This window comes from Ranitomeya variabilis, chromosome 3 (genome assembly GCF_051348905.1).
Source record: "Ranitomeya variabilis isolate aRanVar5 chromosome 3, aRanVar5.hap1, whole genome shotgun sequence".
Lineage (NCBI taxonomy): Eukaryota > Metazoa > Chordata > Amphibia > Anura > Dendrobatidae > Ranitomeya > Ranitomeya variabilis.
The window spans coordinates 621,146,507-621,164,582 of NC_135234.1; the positions used below are offsets into that span (position 1 = coordinate 621,146,507).

At 44.9% G+C, this 18,076-nt stretch overlaps 1 protein-coding gene across 2 annotated transcripts in view; it reads left to right on the top strand.

The window, feature by feature from the left end:
* The window catches only part of ACVRL1 (activin A receptor like type 1), a 153,430-nt gene that overhangs the window by 22,190 nt on the left and 113,164 nt on the right, over window positions 1-18,076 (top strand). The window contains exon 1 of one of the 2 annotated variants that reach the window (XM_077297420.1): window positions 14,781-15,028. The exons of the other annotated variant lie outside the window; for it this stretch is intronic. The gene's annotated coding sequence lies outside the window, so the exon portion shown is untranslated. Of the gene's footprint in view, window positions 1-14,780; window positions 15,029-18,076 lie in introns of those variants that run through there. 2 annotated transcript variants of the gene reach the window in all.

Below are 18,076 nucleotides of genomic sequence, written 5' to 3' on the forward strand. Positions count from 1 at the left end.
GCTCTTGGAAAGGTCCATAACATTTGGCAGTGAAGCTAGGACTGAGAGAAGATGTCAATCACATGCCGAGAAGGTGTAATTAGATGCCGGCGGAACTAGTCCTGGCTAATTAGCTTATCATGAAGAGGATAAAAAGTGTTTCTGCCATTCATAGCAGGAGTGTTTTGTCACCCAACACACTTAAAATGCAGGGATAGGGCTCTTTATGATACTGTTTGGGGGTTTTGGGAAACGTGACAGGCTTTCTATTATTATAAACAGTCCTTGATAGGGAAACTTACATAGAAAGATGCAGCGCCCCAGAGTCCTGGTCGTTGCAGTACTGTGGCTCCGCCGCTAAGGGGGGCTATGGTACGTCTGATGGCACTGAAGGAGTTCATCTGACCAGGTATCACATACACCAATACATTTCACAGTCGGGCCTCCAGGGGAAGCTAAGGGTGCTATTTATTAGGCCACTCCTCACCGTGTGGGTAAACTGGGGGTCAGGCAGGAAGTTAGTTCAGAAAGCTGACTGGGTTGGAACCAGGCAACACCTTGTGGCAGGGGGTGTTGTGGAGAAGATTCGGTAGGGTCCCTGTCAGGTTTGGGACCCTGACAGAGGCCTGGCTACAAGAAAGAACGTCACGGGACCGTGCCTGCTCAGCATAGCGGCGGTGCCCTAAGAAAGGATCAGAAGCGAGATATATTGTGCTGAGTGAGAAACGAGATCAAAGCAAGAAGGAGAATACCAGTAGGAGTCGTGCTGTGAGACCGAGGCAACATCCTACTGAGGCGCACAACCGGCGGCCGGAACGCCGAGGAAGTATTCATATATCTAGCTCCAAGCAATACTTCAAACCAACGGCAGGACAGTCAGTCACAGGCAGGCTGTCTCACCTAAATCACCTATGCAGACTTGGGGGGCAACCTGTGGAGAGGGGCGACTCTAGGGTCCCGGAAGAGCTCCGAGCCTACCCGTCATACGGGTGCGTCCCAACCATAACACCGGGAGGGACGGAGGATTAGCAGGACATCATCTAATCGAGTTGTTGTGAGGGAACACGAGAAACAGACACAACAGTTGTGGGGACTATACCGTAAGCACAGCAGGGGAGGACCACAACACATAGCGCTAGCAGGAAGGCACAGATTTCCACCTGCAAAGAGAACTCTGGAGGTGCTATTGGACCGGCCGGACTTGCGCAGCCTGGTGAACCGTATTCCGGACTGAGGACCCAGAGACCTTCAGTAAAGAGGTAAAGAGACTGCAACCTGGTGTCCTCGTTATTTACTGCACCGCACCACCACCACTATCTACATCTATCACTGTACGCCCCTCAGCAGGGTCACGGACCGGGTCTAGCCACCGTGACAACCCCAGAGCAGAGACTCAGAGGCCCGGTACCGGGTACCCCTCGGCCCTGCGGCAGTGGGGGCGCTACAAAGACACTTATGAATTTTAGTTCAAAGTAAACTTTAAAAAAGTTTTCCAGGTTCAGAAAACCCCTTTTCATGTGTGCACCTTCTGTAAAGAACAAAACAAAACTGTGCTTTACTAATCCTCCCTGGATCCACCGAGTCTTCACTTGTGCTCTAGATGTCTGCTATTGTCTGCAGTGTTAACTTCTCACTGCTGCTAATCAGTGAGCTCAGTGACTGTGTCCAAGTAGATGGGGCCAGGGGTTCAGAGCCGCTGTTCTCTGATTGGCTGCATCTCTGGTGACAATACCGCACACCAGGAGCTACAGCTGAGACTCAGTGCTGGACCGGGGGTGGATGATTAAATAGTATGGGTTTTTCTTTAAACCAGCAACACCTGGGGAGAAAGGTTTTTGGAAACTGGAAAACCCATTTAACCATAGCATCCAGTGGTTGTTGAGACAATATCATGGTGGGCATAAAAGTGCAAATTACCAGTTAGACCACACATGGAATATTGTATCCAGTGTGGCGTTGCGCCTACTGTTTGTGTTGGGGAACACTCGCTTGGCAGCAGATTAACGTAGTCAGTCATGGTTTTTACACAAAACAGTCCATACAGTTTATTTAAGCGTCATAAACCGCACTGTAAGCCAGGTTGCACATCACCGGCTTACACATAGTCCATTACTTAATCACGTACGGCTTTACAAAGCATTCACTAGTCAAGCCTGTATCTCTCCAGTCACCGGGTGACTGCACAGTTCAGTAACTGTCCTTTGACAGTGCTCATAGTTCTTTCCCCATACTCGGGGTTACCTCTCAGGAACTCCTGCTCCACAGGCGGACTCCTTGTCAGTCCTGGCTTCGCCAACACAGAAGCCGTCCCAGGCTCTGCGGGTACATGGTCTCACCAGGTGCTTCCAGGAAGTCTCCACTCACAGGAGCTTCCAACACCGACCATCCAGGTCCACGTTCTCTCCACATGCTCTTCAGGAAGTCTCCACTCGCCGGAGCTTCCAACACAGACCTGACCTCTTTCAGGACCTACAGCACAGACCATTCAGGTCCAAACACTCTCATAATGTGACCAGACCTCTGTCACATTATATGGTTGCAACCATGTTGTGAATTTGGATTCTGGGCTCCCCCGGTGGCTACTGGTGGAATTGAACTGGTGTCTTCATCTTCTCTGTTCACCTGTTCCCATCAAGATGTGGGAGTCGCTATATAACCTTGCTGCTCTGTTAGTTGCTTGCCGGTCAACAATGTTATCAGAAGCCTCTCTGTGCTTGTTCCTGCTCCTAGACAACTACTAGATAAGTTGGACTCTAGTCCATGTTTGTTTTTGCATTTTTGTTCCAGTTCACAGCTGTAGTTTCGTTACTGTGTCTGGAAAGCTCTTGTGAACAGGAATTGCCACTCTGGTGTTATGAGTTAATGCCAGAGTTTTAAAGTAATTTCTGGATGGTGTTTTGATAGGGTTTTCAGCTGACCATGAAAGTGTCCTTTCTGTCTTCTGCTATGTAGTAAGTGGACCTCAAATTTGCTAAACCTATTTTCATACTACGTTTGTTTTTTCATCTTAATTCACCGCCAATACATGTGGGGGGCCTCTGTCTCCTTTCGGGGTATTTCTCTAGAGGTGAGCTAGGACTAATATTTTCCTCTGCTAGCATTATTTAGTCCTCCGGCTGGTGCTGGGCATCTAGAATCAACGTAGGCATGCTACCCGGCCACTGCTAGTTGTGCGTTAGGTTTAGTTCATGGTCAGCTCAGTTCCCATCTTCCAAGAGCTAGTTCCTATATATGCTGATGCTATGTTCTCTTGCCATTGAGAACATGACAGTTTGACCGGCCAGTTAAAGGGTTAAAATCCTTGGCTGAGAAAGGAGGAAATAAGAAGTCTGCTGAGATTTTTTTTTTTTTTTTTTTTTTTTTCTCTCCTTCTAATCTTTGAATGGCTCTGTGTCCACCTGTTTGTAATGGATCTTCAGAGTGTAACTGCAGGTTTGAATAATCTCGCCACGAAGGTACAAAATTTGCAAGACTTTGTTTTTCATGCACCTGTATCTGAGCCGAGAATTCCTTTGCCGGAATTTTTCTCGGGGAATAGATCTGGGTTTCAGAATTTTCGAAATAATTGCAAATTATTTTTGTCCCTGAAATCTCGCTCTGCTGGAGATCCTGTTCAGCAGGTCAGGATTGTAATTTCCTTGCTCCGGGGCGACCCTCAAGACTGGGCTTTTTCATTGACACCAGGGGATCCTGCGTTGCTCAATGTGGATGCGTTTTTTCTGGCCTTGGGGTTGCTTTATGACGAACCTCATTTGGAGCTTCAGGCAGAAAAAACTTTGATGTCCCTATCTCAGGGGCAAGATGAAGCGGAAATTTACTGCCAAAGATTCCGTAAATGGTCTGTGCTTACTCAGTGGAATGAGTGCGCCCTGGCGGCGACTTTCAGAGAGGGTCTCTCTGATGCCATTAAGGATGTTATGGTGGGGTTCCCTGTGCCTGCGGGTCTGAATGAGTCCATGACAATGGCTATTCAGATCGATAGGCGTTTGCGGGAGCGCAAACCAGTGCACCATCTGGCGGTGTCCACTGAGAAGTCGCCAGAGAGTATGCAGTGTGATAGAATTCTGTCCCGAAGCGAGCGGCAGAATTTTAGACGGAAAAATGGGTTGTGTTTCTATTGTGGTGATTCTACTCATGTTATATCAGCATGCTCTAAGCGCACTAAAAAGCTTGATAAATCTGTTTCCATTTGCACCTTACCGTCTAAGTTTATTCTATCTGTGACCCTGATTTGTTCTTTGTCATCTATTACCGCGGACGCCTATGTCGACTCTGGCGCCGCCTTGAGTCTTATGGATTGGTCCTTTGCCAAACGCTGTGGGTATGATTTAGAGCCTTTGGAGACTCCTATTCCTCTGAAGGGGATTGACTCCACCCCATTGGCTAATAATAAACCACAATACTGGACACAAGTAACTATGCGTATTAATCCGGATCACCAGGAGATTATTCGCTTTCTGGTGCTGTATAATCTACAGGATGATTTGGTGCTAGGATTGCCTTGGCTGCAATCTCACAACCCAGTCCTCGACTGGAGAGCTATGTCTGTGTTGAGCTGGGGATGTAAGGGGGCTCATGGGGATGTACCTGTGGTTTCCATTTCATCATCTATTCCCTCTGAAATTCCTGAGTTCCTGTCTGACTATCGTGACGTCTTTGAAGAATCCAAGCTTGGTTCGTTACCTCCGCACCGAGAGTGCGATTGTGCCATAGATTTAATTCCGGGTAGTAAATACCCAAAGGGTCGTTTGTTTAATCTGTCTGTGCCTGAACATGCTGCTATGCGAGAATATATAAAGGAGTCCTTGGAAAAGGGACATATTCGTCCATCGCCATCTCCCTTAGGAGCCGGTTTTTTCTTTGTGTCAAAAAAAGACGGCTCTTTGAGACCATGTATCGATTATCGGCTTTTGAACAAAATCACTGTTAAATATCAATACCCATTGCCGTTGCTGACTGATTTGTTTGCACGCATAAAGGGGGCCAAGTGGTTCTCTAAGATTGACCTTCGTGGGGCGTATAATTTGGTGCGAATCAGGCAGGGGGATGAGTGGAAAACCGCATTTAATACGCCCGAGGGCCACTTTGAGTATTTAGTGATGCCTTTTGGTCTTTCAAATGCTCCGTCAGTTTTTCAGTCCTTTATGCATGATATTTTTCGCGATTATTTGGATAAATTTATGATTGTGTATCTGGATGATATTCTGATTTTTTCGGATGACTGGGACTCTCATGTCCAGCAAGTCAGGAGGGTTTTCCAGGTTTTGCGGTCTAATTCTTTGTGTGTGAAGGGTTCTAAGTGTGTTTTTGGGGTACAGAGGATTTCCTTTTTGGGATATATTTTTTCTCCCTCTTCCATTGAAATGGATCCTGTCAAGGTTCAAGCTATTTGTGATTGGACGCAGCCCTCTTCTCTTAAGAGTCTTCAGAAATTTTTGGGCTTTGCTAACTTTTATCGTCGATTTATTGCTGGTTTTTCGGATATTGCTAAGCCATTGACCGATTTGACTAAAAAGGGTGCTGATGTTGCTGATTGGTCCCCTGACGCTGTGGAGGCCTTTCGGGAGCTTAAGCGCCGTTTTTCCTCTGCCCCTGTGTTGCGTCAGCCTGATGTTGCTCTACCTTTTCAGGTTGAGGTCGACGCTTCTGAGATCGGAGCTGGGGCAGTGTTGTCGCAGAAAAGTTCTGACTGCTCCGTGATGAGGCCTTGTGCCTTCTTTTCCCGTAAATTTTCGCCCGCTGAGCGGAATTATGATGTTGGGAATCGGGAGCTTTTGGCCATGAAGTGGGCTTTTGAGGAGTGGCGCCATTGGCTTGAGGGGGCCAGACATCAGGTGGTGGTATTGACTGACCACAAAAATTTGATTTATCTTGAGACCGCCAGGCGCCTGAATCCTAGACAGGCGCGCTGGTCATTATTTTTCTCTCGGTTTAATTTTGTGGTGTCATACCTACCGGGTTCTAAGAATGTTAAGGCGGATGCCCTTTCTAGGAGTTTTGAGCCTGACTCGCCTGGTAACTCTGAGCCCACAGGTATCCTTAAGGATGGAGTGGTATTGTCAGCCGTTTCTCCAGACCTGCGGCGGGCCTTGCAGGAGTTTCAGGCGGATAGACCGGATCGTTGCCCACCTGATAAACTGTTTGTTCCTGATGATTGGACCAGTAGAGTCATCTCTGAGGTTCATTCTTCTGCGTTGGCAGGTCATCCTGGCATTTTTGGTACCAGGGATTTGGTGGCTAGGTCCTTCTGGTGGCCTTCCCTGTCACGAGATGTGCGAGGCTTTGTGCAGTCTTGTGACGTTTGTGCTCGGGCCAAGCCTTGTTGTTCTCGGGCTAGTGGATTATTGTTGCCCTTGCCTATTCCTAAGAGGCCTTGGACGCACATCTCGATGGATTTTATTTCAGATCTGCCTGTTTCTCAGAAGATGTCTGTCATCTGGGTGGTGTGTGACCGTTTCTCTAAGATGGTCCATTTGGTTCCTCTGCCCAAGTTGCCTTCTTCTTCCGAGTTGGTTCCTCTGTTTTTTCAAAATGTTGTTCGTTTGCATGGTATTCCTGAGAATATCATTTCTGACAGAGGGACCCAATTCGTGTCTAGATTTTGGCGGGCATTCTGTGCTAGGATGGGCATAGATTTATCTTTTTCGTCCGCTTTCCATCCTCAGACGAATGGCCAGACCGAGCGGACTAATCAGACCCTGGAGACATATCTGAGGTGTTTTGTGTCTGCTGACCAGGATGATTGGGTTGCTTTTTTGCCATTGGCAGAGTTCGCTCTCAATAATCGGGCCAGCTCTGCCACTTTGGTGTCCCCGTTTTTCTGTAATTCGGGGTTTCATCCTCGATTTTCCTCTGGTCAGGTGGAATCTTCGGATTGTCCTGGAGTGGATGCTGTGGTGGAGAGATTGCATCAGATCTGGGGGCAGGTGGTGGACAATTTGAGGTTGTCCCAGGAGAAGACTCAGCTTTTTGCCAACCGCCACCGTCGTGTTGGTCCTCGGCTTTGTGTTGGGGATTTGGTGTGGTTGTCTTCTCGTTTTGTCCCTATGAGGGTCTCTTCTCCTAAGTTTAAGCCTCGGTTCATCGGCCCGTATAAGATATTGGAGATTCTTAACCCTGTTTCCTTCCGTTTGGACCTCCCTGCATCCTTTTCTATTCATAACGTTTTTCATCGGTCATTATTGCGCAGGTATGAGGTACCGGTTGTGCCTTCCGTTGAGCCTCCTGCTCCGGTGTTGGTTGAGGGTGAGTTGGAGTACGTTGTGGAGAAAATCTTAGACTCTCGTGTTTCCAGACGGAGACTCCAGTATCTGGTCAAGTGGAAGGGATACGGCCAGGAGGATAATTCTTGGGTGAATGCATCTGATGTTCATGCCTCTGATTTGGTTCGTGCCTTTCATAGGGCCCATCCTGATCGCCCTGGTGGTTCTGGTGAGGGTTCGGTGCCCCCTCCTTGAGGGGGGGGGTACTGTTGTGAATTTGGATTCTGGGCTCCCCCGGTGGCTACTGGTGGAATTGAACTGGTGTCTTCATCTTCTCTGTTCACCTGTTCCCATCAAGATGTGGGAGTCGCTATATAACCTTGCTGCTCTGTTAGTTGCTTGCCGGTCAACAATGTTATCAGAAGCCTCTCTGTGCTTGTTCCTGCTCCTAGACAACTACTAGATAAGTTGGACTCTAGTCCATGTTTGTTTTTGCATTTTTGTTCCAGTTCACAGCTGTAGTTTCGTTACTGTGTCTGGAAAGCTCTTGTGAACAGGAATTGCCACTCTGGTGTTATGAGTTAATGCCAGAGTTTTAAAGTAATTTCTGGATGGTGTTTTGATAGGGTTTTCAGCTGACCATGAAAGTGTCCTTTCTGTCTTCTGCTATGTAGTAAGTGGACCTCAAATTTGCTAAACCTATTTTCATACTACGTTTGTTTTTTCATCTTAATTCACCGCCAATACATGTGGGGGGCCTCTGTCTCCTTTCGGGGTATTTCTCTAGAGGTGAGCTAGGACTAATATTTTCCTCTGCTAGCATTATTTAGTCCTCCGGCTGGTGCTGGGCATCTAGAATCAACGTAGGCATGCTACCCGGCCACTGCTAGTTGTGCGTTAGGTTTAGTTCATGGTCAGCTCAGTTCCCATCTTCCAAGAGCTAGTTCCTATATATGCTGATGCTATGTTCTCTTGCCATTGAGAACATGACACAACCACCCCCCATGGATGGGCGGTGCATGTGTGGTTAGCCAATTCCCGCCCAGCTCTTTGACTAACCCTATAAGCCCTTCTTATAAGTAAACACAACAAACACTTGTGGAACTATAAGTCCCAGCATAACCATATAATTTTGGGCTTACAGAGCAGAGAACCTCTGCGACACATACCGGCCATTTACAATAATGCCAGTCCCTAATTCACCATCATAATTATGCCTCCAAGCACATCCTGAAGCTCACACACAGTGCCCCCTGGCTGTAACATGGGTCACTGCATCACAACAGTTATTGGTACAGTGCAAAAGAAAGACATAGTACCCAGAAAGATGATCAAAATTAGGGTAATTTAGTAAAGGGCAAAAGTGGCCTATACTAATGACCTAATGACTATGTCAAATATTCTGGTCCATACAGAGATCTCTCTTCAATGATATACACAGGGCTGTAAGTGTAGCAAGGGCACCTCCATTATGTCTATAGAAAAGAGGGCTTCGATATAGACTGGGAGGATTCTTTACTGTAACAGCAGCTAAATTATGGACCTATCTTCCTGAAGAAGTCATGGCAAATTCACTAAGGCTGGTTTCACACTTGCGTTTTGATCTGCAGCTTTTTTTTAAAAACCGCATGTGGTAAAAAAACGCATGTAAAAGCGTTTTGCCGCGTTTACATGCGTTTTTTCCTGCGTTTGCGTTTTTTAAAAGCATGCTGAGAAGTGTGTGACAGCTGCCAATCATCAAAATCAACTAGAAAACCCACTATAAACAGAAATAGCTAGGGTTAGGGTTAGGGTTAGGATCCCTAGTAACCCTAGGGATCCTAACCCTAACCCTAACCCTAGGGATCCTAACCCTAACCCTAACCCTAACCCTAGGGATCCTAACCCTAACCCTAGGGATCCTAACCCTAACCCTAACGGTTAGGGTTAGGATCCCTAGGGTTAGGGTTAGGATCCCTAGGGTTACTAGGGATCCTAACCTTAGGGTTAGGGTTAGGGTTAGGGTTAGGATCCCTATTAACCCTAGGGTTAGGGTTAGGGTTTTCTTGTTTTTTCTTGTGTTTTCTTGTGTTTTTCTATAAAAACGCATGCGTTTTAAACGCAAGCAAACGCATGTGCTTAAAAACGCATGCGTTTACATAGACAGCAATACATTTTTTTGCCGCGAATAAACGCATGCGTTTTTTTGCACCAAAAAAACGCCGCTAGAAATTACTACAGGTTGCATTTCTGCAACTAAACGCACGCGTAAAAAAACGCATGCGTTGCCGAAAACACGTCAAAACGCATGCTAAAAAACGCATGCGTTTTTAATGTTAAGTATAGAAAAAAAACGCATGCGTTTTTTGGCGCTAAAACGCTGCAGATCAAAACGCAAGTGTGAAACCAGCCTAAAAGAGTTTAAACTTAGTGAGTTTTGTACGTTGCAGATTTTGTGCACCATGTCTGCACTCATTACGTTAAGATATGTTACTTGTATTTTTCCATAAATACGCAGAGTAAAAAAACGCACCAAAAACTCATCATGGGAACATAGCGTAAAAGGGGCCTGGATACTTTTCTAGAGTTTAACAATATGAAAAGATATGGATAATATGTTACTAATAATGGGTGATTGATCATGGGATTTTTTCTAATTATGAAGACATTTTTCCCTTTATGTGATGAATTTTGACTTTTGCCTTATTGAAGATTTTCAGGATAGTCGCTAAACTGAGTAGGTTTATGTCTTTTTTTTTTCCCGCCTTACAAACTATTACTATTATGGCTGCACTGTTTTTAGATGGATCTGTGTATCTACATAATATTATTGTTTGTTACTTGTGTGAGATACAGCTCTTTTCACATGTCCTGGTATCATCTGCAACGGATCCAGTAATAGAAAAAGAAACAGATCCATTTAAAAAAAAAAAAAAGGAGGCAAAATGGAAACTTTCATTAGGTACTTCTAAGGTTCCAGGCATGTGCTGTGCTAAAAAATGGTTCCATTAATGGATGACCATCGCTAATGATCTATTTCTTCTTCACTTCAAAACTTCATTTTTTGGTTCCAGATAAAAGATACAATAGATAGCAGCTGGAAAAGAAGCAAATAGGCATCTCATGACACTTGTCAAATGAATGGATCCTGTACTGGAACATTTTATTTCCGTTTTTCTGATCCCAAAATGGAAACAAAAATGAAAAGAACTACTGGACGTGTGAATAGAGCCAAAGACTGAACAGTTTTGGATGTAAATATGTAAAAAAATTATGGTTAATATACAGGTCCTTCTCAAAAAATTAGCATATAGTGTTAAATTTCATTATTTACCATAATGTAATGATTACAATTAAACTTTCATATATTATAGATTCATTGTCCACCAACTGAAATTTGTCAGGTCTTTTATTGTTTTAATACTGATGATTTTGGCATACAACTCCAGAAAACCCCAAAAACCTGTCTCAATAAATTAGCATATCAAGAAAAGGTTCTCTAAACCAGTGTTTTTCAACCAGTGTGCCGCGGCACACTAGTGTGCCGCGACACATGGTCGGGTGTGCCGCGGGGAACGGGAGTCAGCTGTTCTCTGTGCCGACTGTCAAGCTGACAGCCGGCACAGAGAAGCTGCAGCGCGCCGGCTCCCGGAGATCAATTGTACTCGCAGACATCTACCAGCTGCGAGTACAATTGAGGCTCTGACTGCCGGGTCAGAGCGACGCCAGCAGCGTGATCAAGTCATGTGATCACGCTGCTGACGTCACTATCCGGCGCGCAGGAGAAAGAAGAGACTTGGTGGTAAGTGCTCCTGTGCTGTGGAGCTGAAGACACCGAAGATTCAGCGTGGGGTGGGTTTATGGGGAGTATGTGGGGGGATTTATTAAGTGTGTGGGGGGATTTATTCAGTGTGTGGGGGGATTTATTCAGTGTGTGTGGGGGGATTTATTCAGTGTGTGTGGGGGATTTATTCAGTGTGTACGTGGGGGGGGGGCTGGAATTTATTTAGCATGTGTGGGGCAGGGTGCATTTATTCTGTGGAAGGGGATGGATTTATTCTATCGGAAGGGCAGTGGATATATTCTGTGGGGGTGAGTGGGGAGATGGGGGTGGACACAGTAGCGAGGGGAAAAATGTGTGCTGACAGTACTGGGAGCAACGGTGATGGGATGTGTGAGGACAGTATGGGGAGTCGGGGGAATGTGTGAGGGGGGAATGTGTGAGGAGGAAATATGGAGAGAGCAAAGGGGTATGTTAGCAGGGGGGGGATGTACAGGAGGAGGCTATTAGAAATGTGTGCAGACAGTATGGGGGGATGAAAGTGTGAGTGGACACATAATAGATACTGAGTAGTGTGAGGGTAACAGCCAGGAGGAGACAGTATGCCAAGTAGGAGGAGTGTAATGAAGGGGCACAGTAGAGAGACTGGGCTCTCTATGAGGGACACCGTATGAGAAGGCAGTGTGAAGTATGGAAAAGAGAGAGAGGGTAGTGTGCATGGCATGTACCATAAGAGGGACAGTGAGGGTCATATTATGTGCTGGGAATAAAGTGAGGGGCAATTATTTACTCAGAGGCTCAGCCTAGGGCAGATATTGTTATTCCGGAGCATTATAATAACACTGCTATCTTTAAGGGTGTTGTGTCGGGATGTGCTGCAGAAGACAGGAGAAGATGGAAGTCTGCAGAAACGAGCTCTGCCGGTGGATGAGAAGAGTCATCATGGCATCTGGACAAGGTGAAGATGAAAAGAAAGAGGCGACTCCACAAACAACGTCATCTATCAGGTACCTGGATGTAAATGTGTTTTTTTTGTGATACTAATTCTCATTTTTATTTGTTAGGAACATTAAAGGGGATGTCCAAGGTTGTGATGAGTCTGCAGTCATACTATGTGACTGCAGACTTCTGAATTCTCACAGTGCACACTGCTATCATAATTCTCTGATGTTGGTGATTTACATACATGCGGTCACGTGCTGACTAGACATGTGTGGCCTCATTCAATGAAAATGAATTGACTGAGGCCGGACACGTCTAGTTAGAATGTGACCAGAAGTATCCAAATCACATACTTGTGCTGTCATGACCGTCCACTCTGGCCACCGGCAAGGGAGAATCCTGAAAGTGTGCAGTGCTTGCGCTGTGAGAATTCAAAAGCCTGCAGTCACATAGAATGACTGCAGACTTTCATCTCAAACCTGGACGCACCATTTTGTGCCATTTTGGTTGGTGGTGTGCCTCGGGATTTTTTAAGTATAAAAAATGTGCCGCGGCTCAAAAAAGGTTGAAAATCACTGCTCTAAACGACCTATTACCCTAATCTTCTGAATCAACTAATTAACTCTAAACACATGCAAAAGATACCTGAGGCTTTTAAAAACTCCCTGCCTGGTTCATTACTCAAAACCCCCATCATGGGTAAGACTAGCGACCTTGACAGATGTCAAGAAGGCCATCATTGACACCCTCAAGCAAGAGGGTAAGACCCAGAAAGAAATTTCTCAACAAATAGGCTGTTCCCAGAGTGCTGTATCAAGGCACCTCAATGGTAAGTCTGTTGGAAGGAAACAATGTGGCAGAAAACGCTGTACAACGAGAAGAGGTGACCGGACCCTGAGGAAGATTGTGGACTGAGTCTGGTGTGGAAACATCCAGAGCCACCGTGCACAGGCGTGTGCAGGAAATGGGCTACAGGTGCCGCATTCCCCAGGTAAAGCCACTTTTGAACCATAAACAGCGGCAGAAGCGCCTGACCTGGGCTACAGAGAAGCAGCACTGGACTGTTGCTAAGTGGTCCCAAGTACTTTTTTCTGATGAAAGCAAATTTTGCATGTCATTCGGAAATCAAGGTGCCAGAGTCTGGAGGAAGACTGGGGAGAAGGAAATGCCAAAATGCCTGAAGTCCAGTGTCAAGTACCCACAGTCAGTGATGGTGTGGGGTGCCATGTCAGCTGCTGGTGTTGGTCCACTGTGTTTCATCAAGGGCAGGGTCAATGCAGCTAGCTATCAGGAGATTTTGGAGCACTTCATGCTTCCATCGGCTGAAATGCTTTATGGAGATGAAGATTTCATTTTCCAGCACGACCTGGCACCTGCTCACAGTGCCAAAACCACTGGTAAATGGTTTACTGACCATGGTATTACTGTGCTCAATTGGCCTGCCAACTCTCCTGACCTGAACCCCATAGAGAATCTGTGGGATATTGTGAAGAGAAAGTTGAGAGACGCAAGACCCAACACTCTGGATGAGCTTAAGGCCGCTATTGAAGCATCCTGGGCCTCCATAACATCTCAGCAGTGTCACAGGCTGATTGCCTCCATGCCACGCCGCATTGAAGCAGTCATTTCTGCCAAAGGATTCCCGACCAAGTATTGAGTGCATAACTGAACATTATTATTTGATGGTTTTTTTGTTTGTTATTAAAAAACACTTTTATTTGATTGGACGGGTGAAATATGCTAATTTATTGAGACAGGTTTTTTGGGTTTTCAGGAGTTGTATGCCAAAATCATCAGTATTAAAACAATAAAAGACCTGACAAATTTCAGTTGGTGGATAATGAATCTATAATATATGAAAGTTTAATTGTAATCATTACATTATGGTAAATAATGAAATTTAACACTATATGCTAATTTTTTGAGAAGGACCTGTAGTCTCAAATGGACACAGATTTTGGAATTCTACGGAAACATGTTACAGATGTCCTAAAAGCAAAGTTAAAATGACACTGAAACATTTGAGGTTTAATGTCTCAGGAGCCTAAATACTGTATGGGGCCAGACTTGTTTCATGACCTATCTGCCTTTCTTGGTATGTAAGAGCTCTGTGAGCCTTTCCATACAACAGACGTGCCATATTTAATTCATTACATGGGAGATATGATGTGGATGGGACTGGGGCCAAAAACTAGCAATAACACGGCTTGCTACAAGAACAGTCTGAGCAGCAGTGATATTCTAAATACAGCCAAGATTGTGGGAATAATACAAATATGACCGCTCTGAAGTCATTCCTCCGTATCTCTGCTTTTAATCAGTTATTTTGAAGGTTGTGATTACATTGACTTGAATGCATGGGAAACAGCTGATCGGGGTTAGGCGGATCGATACATCATGCTGTCAGCTACGTGTGCAAGTTCTGCGTGGTCGTATTTTGTTACCGATGACTTGTTGGCTCCATTGTAGCATCATGAATGAATGCATATGATGGTCGCTCACTTGTCATCAGCTTAGGAGGCAATTGTGCTATAAATGTGCCTTGAAATACTTGTGAGGCCTGAATGTACAGAGTTAACGGTATCTTCCTGCTTCTGCTGGGCTTCAGAGAGGTTCAGAGTGCGTGACTGCAGTTCTCCATCACTGCCAAAATCTAAACAATCTTGATTCCTGAACTTGCTTCCCCAGAGACAGCCGGGTGCCTCAATTCAATGCCAGGAAGCCTTGCACATCGCGACTTTTTTTTGTATGTTTTGAACAATACTTAGAGATTTTTTTCATTTACGAATAGTTGGGTAGCGTCATTCTTTTATTATAGCAATCTGTTTTGATCCAAATAGGGTGTGTCTGTCTGCGTGTACATTCTTCTAGTTGGGTTCGAAATGAACAAATATCACAGTGCACATTTTCAGCTTCCTCCAGGCTTTTGTGTGCAGCCTGGAGCTGTTATGTGTGTCTGTAGATGAAGGTGATAAGGAGGTCGAGGAGACTAAGCATGTAAGCAACATGTCTGACAGACTGGGACGCCAGCTAATGACAACATCACATAGTTGTGGCTACTTATACAGAGGCGGACATACCATTGATGGGACCTGTGAAGCCACACAGGGATCCAGGGGTTAACGAGGACCACTTCAGCTCCAAAGTAGGTGGAATTGTGCATTACGATGAGCTATTGGACTGCAAAGGGCCCTCATATTTTTCTTACACGGGGGCCCTCTTCGCCCCTGTGTAACTTAGAAGTATATTTGTATCCTCTGTTATTTGCTCTATTTTAAGGAAACCTATTAGGTGATTCATGCTACTCAAACCTCAGGCAGCGGGAATCTCAACCCTGCTGCATGATCGCATCCAGGTACATTATTCTCTGAAATGCTGCAGTATTTCAGAGAAAATATACTTTAAAGATCCAGCAATGCTGCAGGTAATTGACAAGTCTCTCTCTCTTCCTTGTGCACATAGGGAAAGACCTGTCTATCAACTACAACAGCACTGGGAAGAGACTGCCGGGTGCGGTGTTGGAGACAAAGCTAGTCCAGTTCTGCCCTTGCTATATACACAAGATATTTAACCTCTTCACAACCTTTGACGTACGGTATATTTATGTCAATGGTTGTGTACCTGCCTTTGATGTGGGCTCCGACGTTTTGTTCCCTGCACTTGATGGCTGATTTAATCAGCTATCAAGTGCCTTTAACCCCTTTACCCCCAAGGGTGGTTTGCACGTTAATGACCGGGCCAATTTTTACAATTCTGACCACTGTCCCTTTATGAGGTTATAATTCTGGAAGGCTTTAACGGATCCCAGTGATTCTGACATTGTTTTCTCTTCACATATTGTACTTCATGATTGTGGTAAAAATTTCTTTGATATTACCTGCGTTTATTTGTGAAAAAAAACGGAAATTTGGCGAACATTTTGAAAATTTCGCAATTTTCCAACTCTGAATTTTTATGCAATTAAATCACAAAGATATGTCACACAAAATACTTAATAAGTAAAATTTCCCACATGTCTACTCTACATCAGCACAATTTTGGAACCAAATTTTTTTTTTTGTTAGGGAGTTACAAGGGTTAAAAGTTGACCAGCAATTTCTCATTTTTACAACACCATTTTTTTTTTTAGGGACCACATCTCATTTGAAGCCATTTTGAGGGGTCTATATGATAGAAAATACCCAAGTGTGACACCATTCTAAAAACTGCACCCCTCAAGGTGCTCAAAACCACATTCAAGAAGTTTATTCACCCTTCAGGTGTTTCACAGGAATTTTTGGAATGTTTAAATAAAAATGAACATTTAACTTTTTTCACAAAAAATTTACTTCAGCTCCAATTTGTTTTATTTTACCAAGGGTAACAGGAGAAAATGGACCCCAAAAGTTGTTGTACAATTTGTCCTGAGTACGCTGATACCCCATATGTGGGGGTAAACCACTGTTTGGGCGCATGGGAGAGCTCAGAAGGGAAGGAGCGCCGTTTGACTTTTCAATGCAAAATTGACAGGAATTGAGATGGGACGCCATGTTGCATTTGGAAAGCCACTGATGTGCCTAAACATTGAAACCCCCACAAGTGACACCAGTTTGGAAAGTAAACCCCCTAAGGAACTCATCTAAATGTGTTGTGAGAGCTTTGAACCCCCAAGTGTTTCACTACAGTTTATAACGCAGAGCCGTGAAAATAAAAATTCCTTTTTTTTTCCACAAAAATTATTTTTTAGCCCCCAGTTTTGTATTTTCCCAAGGGTAATAGGAGAAATTGGACCCCAAAAGTTGTTGTGCAATTTGTCCTGAGTACGCTAATACCCCATATGTGGGGGGGAACCACTGTTTGGGCGCATGGGAGAGCTCGGAAGGGAAGGAGCGCCATTTGGAATGCAGATTTAGATGGAATGGTCTGCAGGCGTCACATTGCGTTTGCAGAGCCCCTAATGTACCTAAACAGTAGAAACCCCCAACAAGTGACCCCATACTGGAAACGAGACCCCGCAAGGAACTTATGTAGATGTGTTGTGAGAACTTTGAACCCCCAAGTGTTTCACTACAGTTTATAATGCAGAGCCGTGAAAATAAAAATTCCTTTTTTTCCCACAAAAATTATTTTTTTAGCCCCCAGTTTCGTATTTTCCCAAGGGTAACAGGAGAAATTGGACCACAAAAGTTGTTGAGCAATTTGTCCTGAGTACGCTGATACCCCATATGTAGGGGGGAACCACCGTTTGGGCGCATGGGAGAGCTCGGAAGGGAAGGAGCACCATTTGGAATACAGATTTAGATGGAATGGTCTGCAGGCGTCACATTGCGTTTGCAGAGCCCCTAATGTACCTAAACAGTAGAAACCCCCAACAAGTGACCCCATATTGGAAACTAGACCCCGCAAGGAACTTATGTAGATGTGTTGTGAGAACTTTGAACCCCCAAGTGTTTTACTACAGTTTATAATGCAGAGCATTATACCCCATATGTTGGGGTAAACCCCTGTTTGGGCGCACGGGAGCGCTTGGAAGGGAAGAAGCACTGTTTTACTTTTTCAACTCAGAATTGGCTGGAATTGAGATCGGACGCCATGTCGCGTTTGGAGAGCCCCTGATGTGCCTAAACAGTGGAAACCCCCCAATTATAACTGAAACCCTAATCCAAACACACCCCTAACCCTAATCCCAATGGTAACCCTAGCCACACCCCTAACCCTGACACACCCCTAACCCTAATCCCAACCCTATTCCCAACCGTAAATGTAATCCAAATCCTAACCGTAACTATAGCCCTAACCCTAACTTTAGCCCCAACCCTAACCCTAACTTTAGCCTCAACCCTAGCCCTAACCCTAGCCCCAACCCTAACCCTAGCCCTAACCCTAGCCCTAACTGTAACCCTAGCCCTAACCCTAACCCTAGCCCTAACCCTAATGTGTGAAATGGAATGGAAATAGAAATAAATGGAAATAAATACATTTTTTTATTTTTTTAGTTTTTCCCTAACTAAGGGTGTGATGAAGGGGGGTTGATTTACTATTTATAGTGGGTTTTCTAGCGGATTTTTATGATTGGCAGCCGTCACACACTAAAAGACGCTTTTTATTGCAAAAAATATTTTTTGCGTTACCACATTTTGAGAGCTATAATTTTTCCATATTTTGGTCCACAGAGTCATGTGAGGTCTTGTTTTTTTGTGGGACGAGTTGGCGT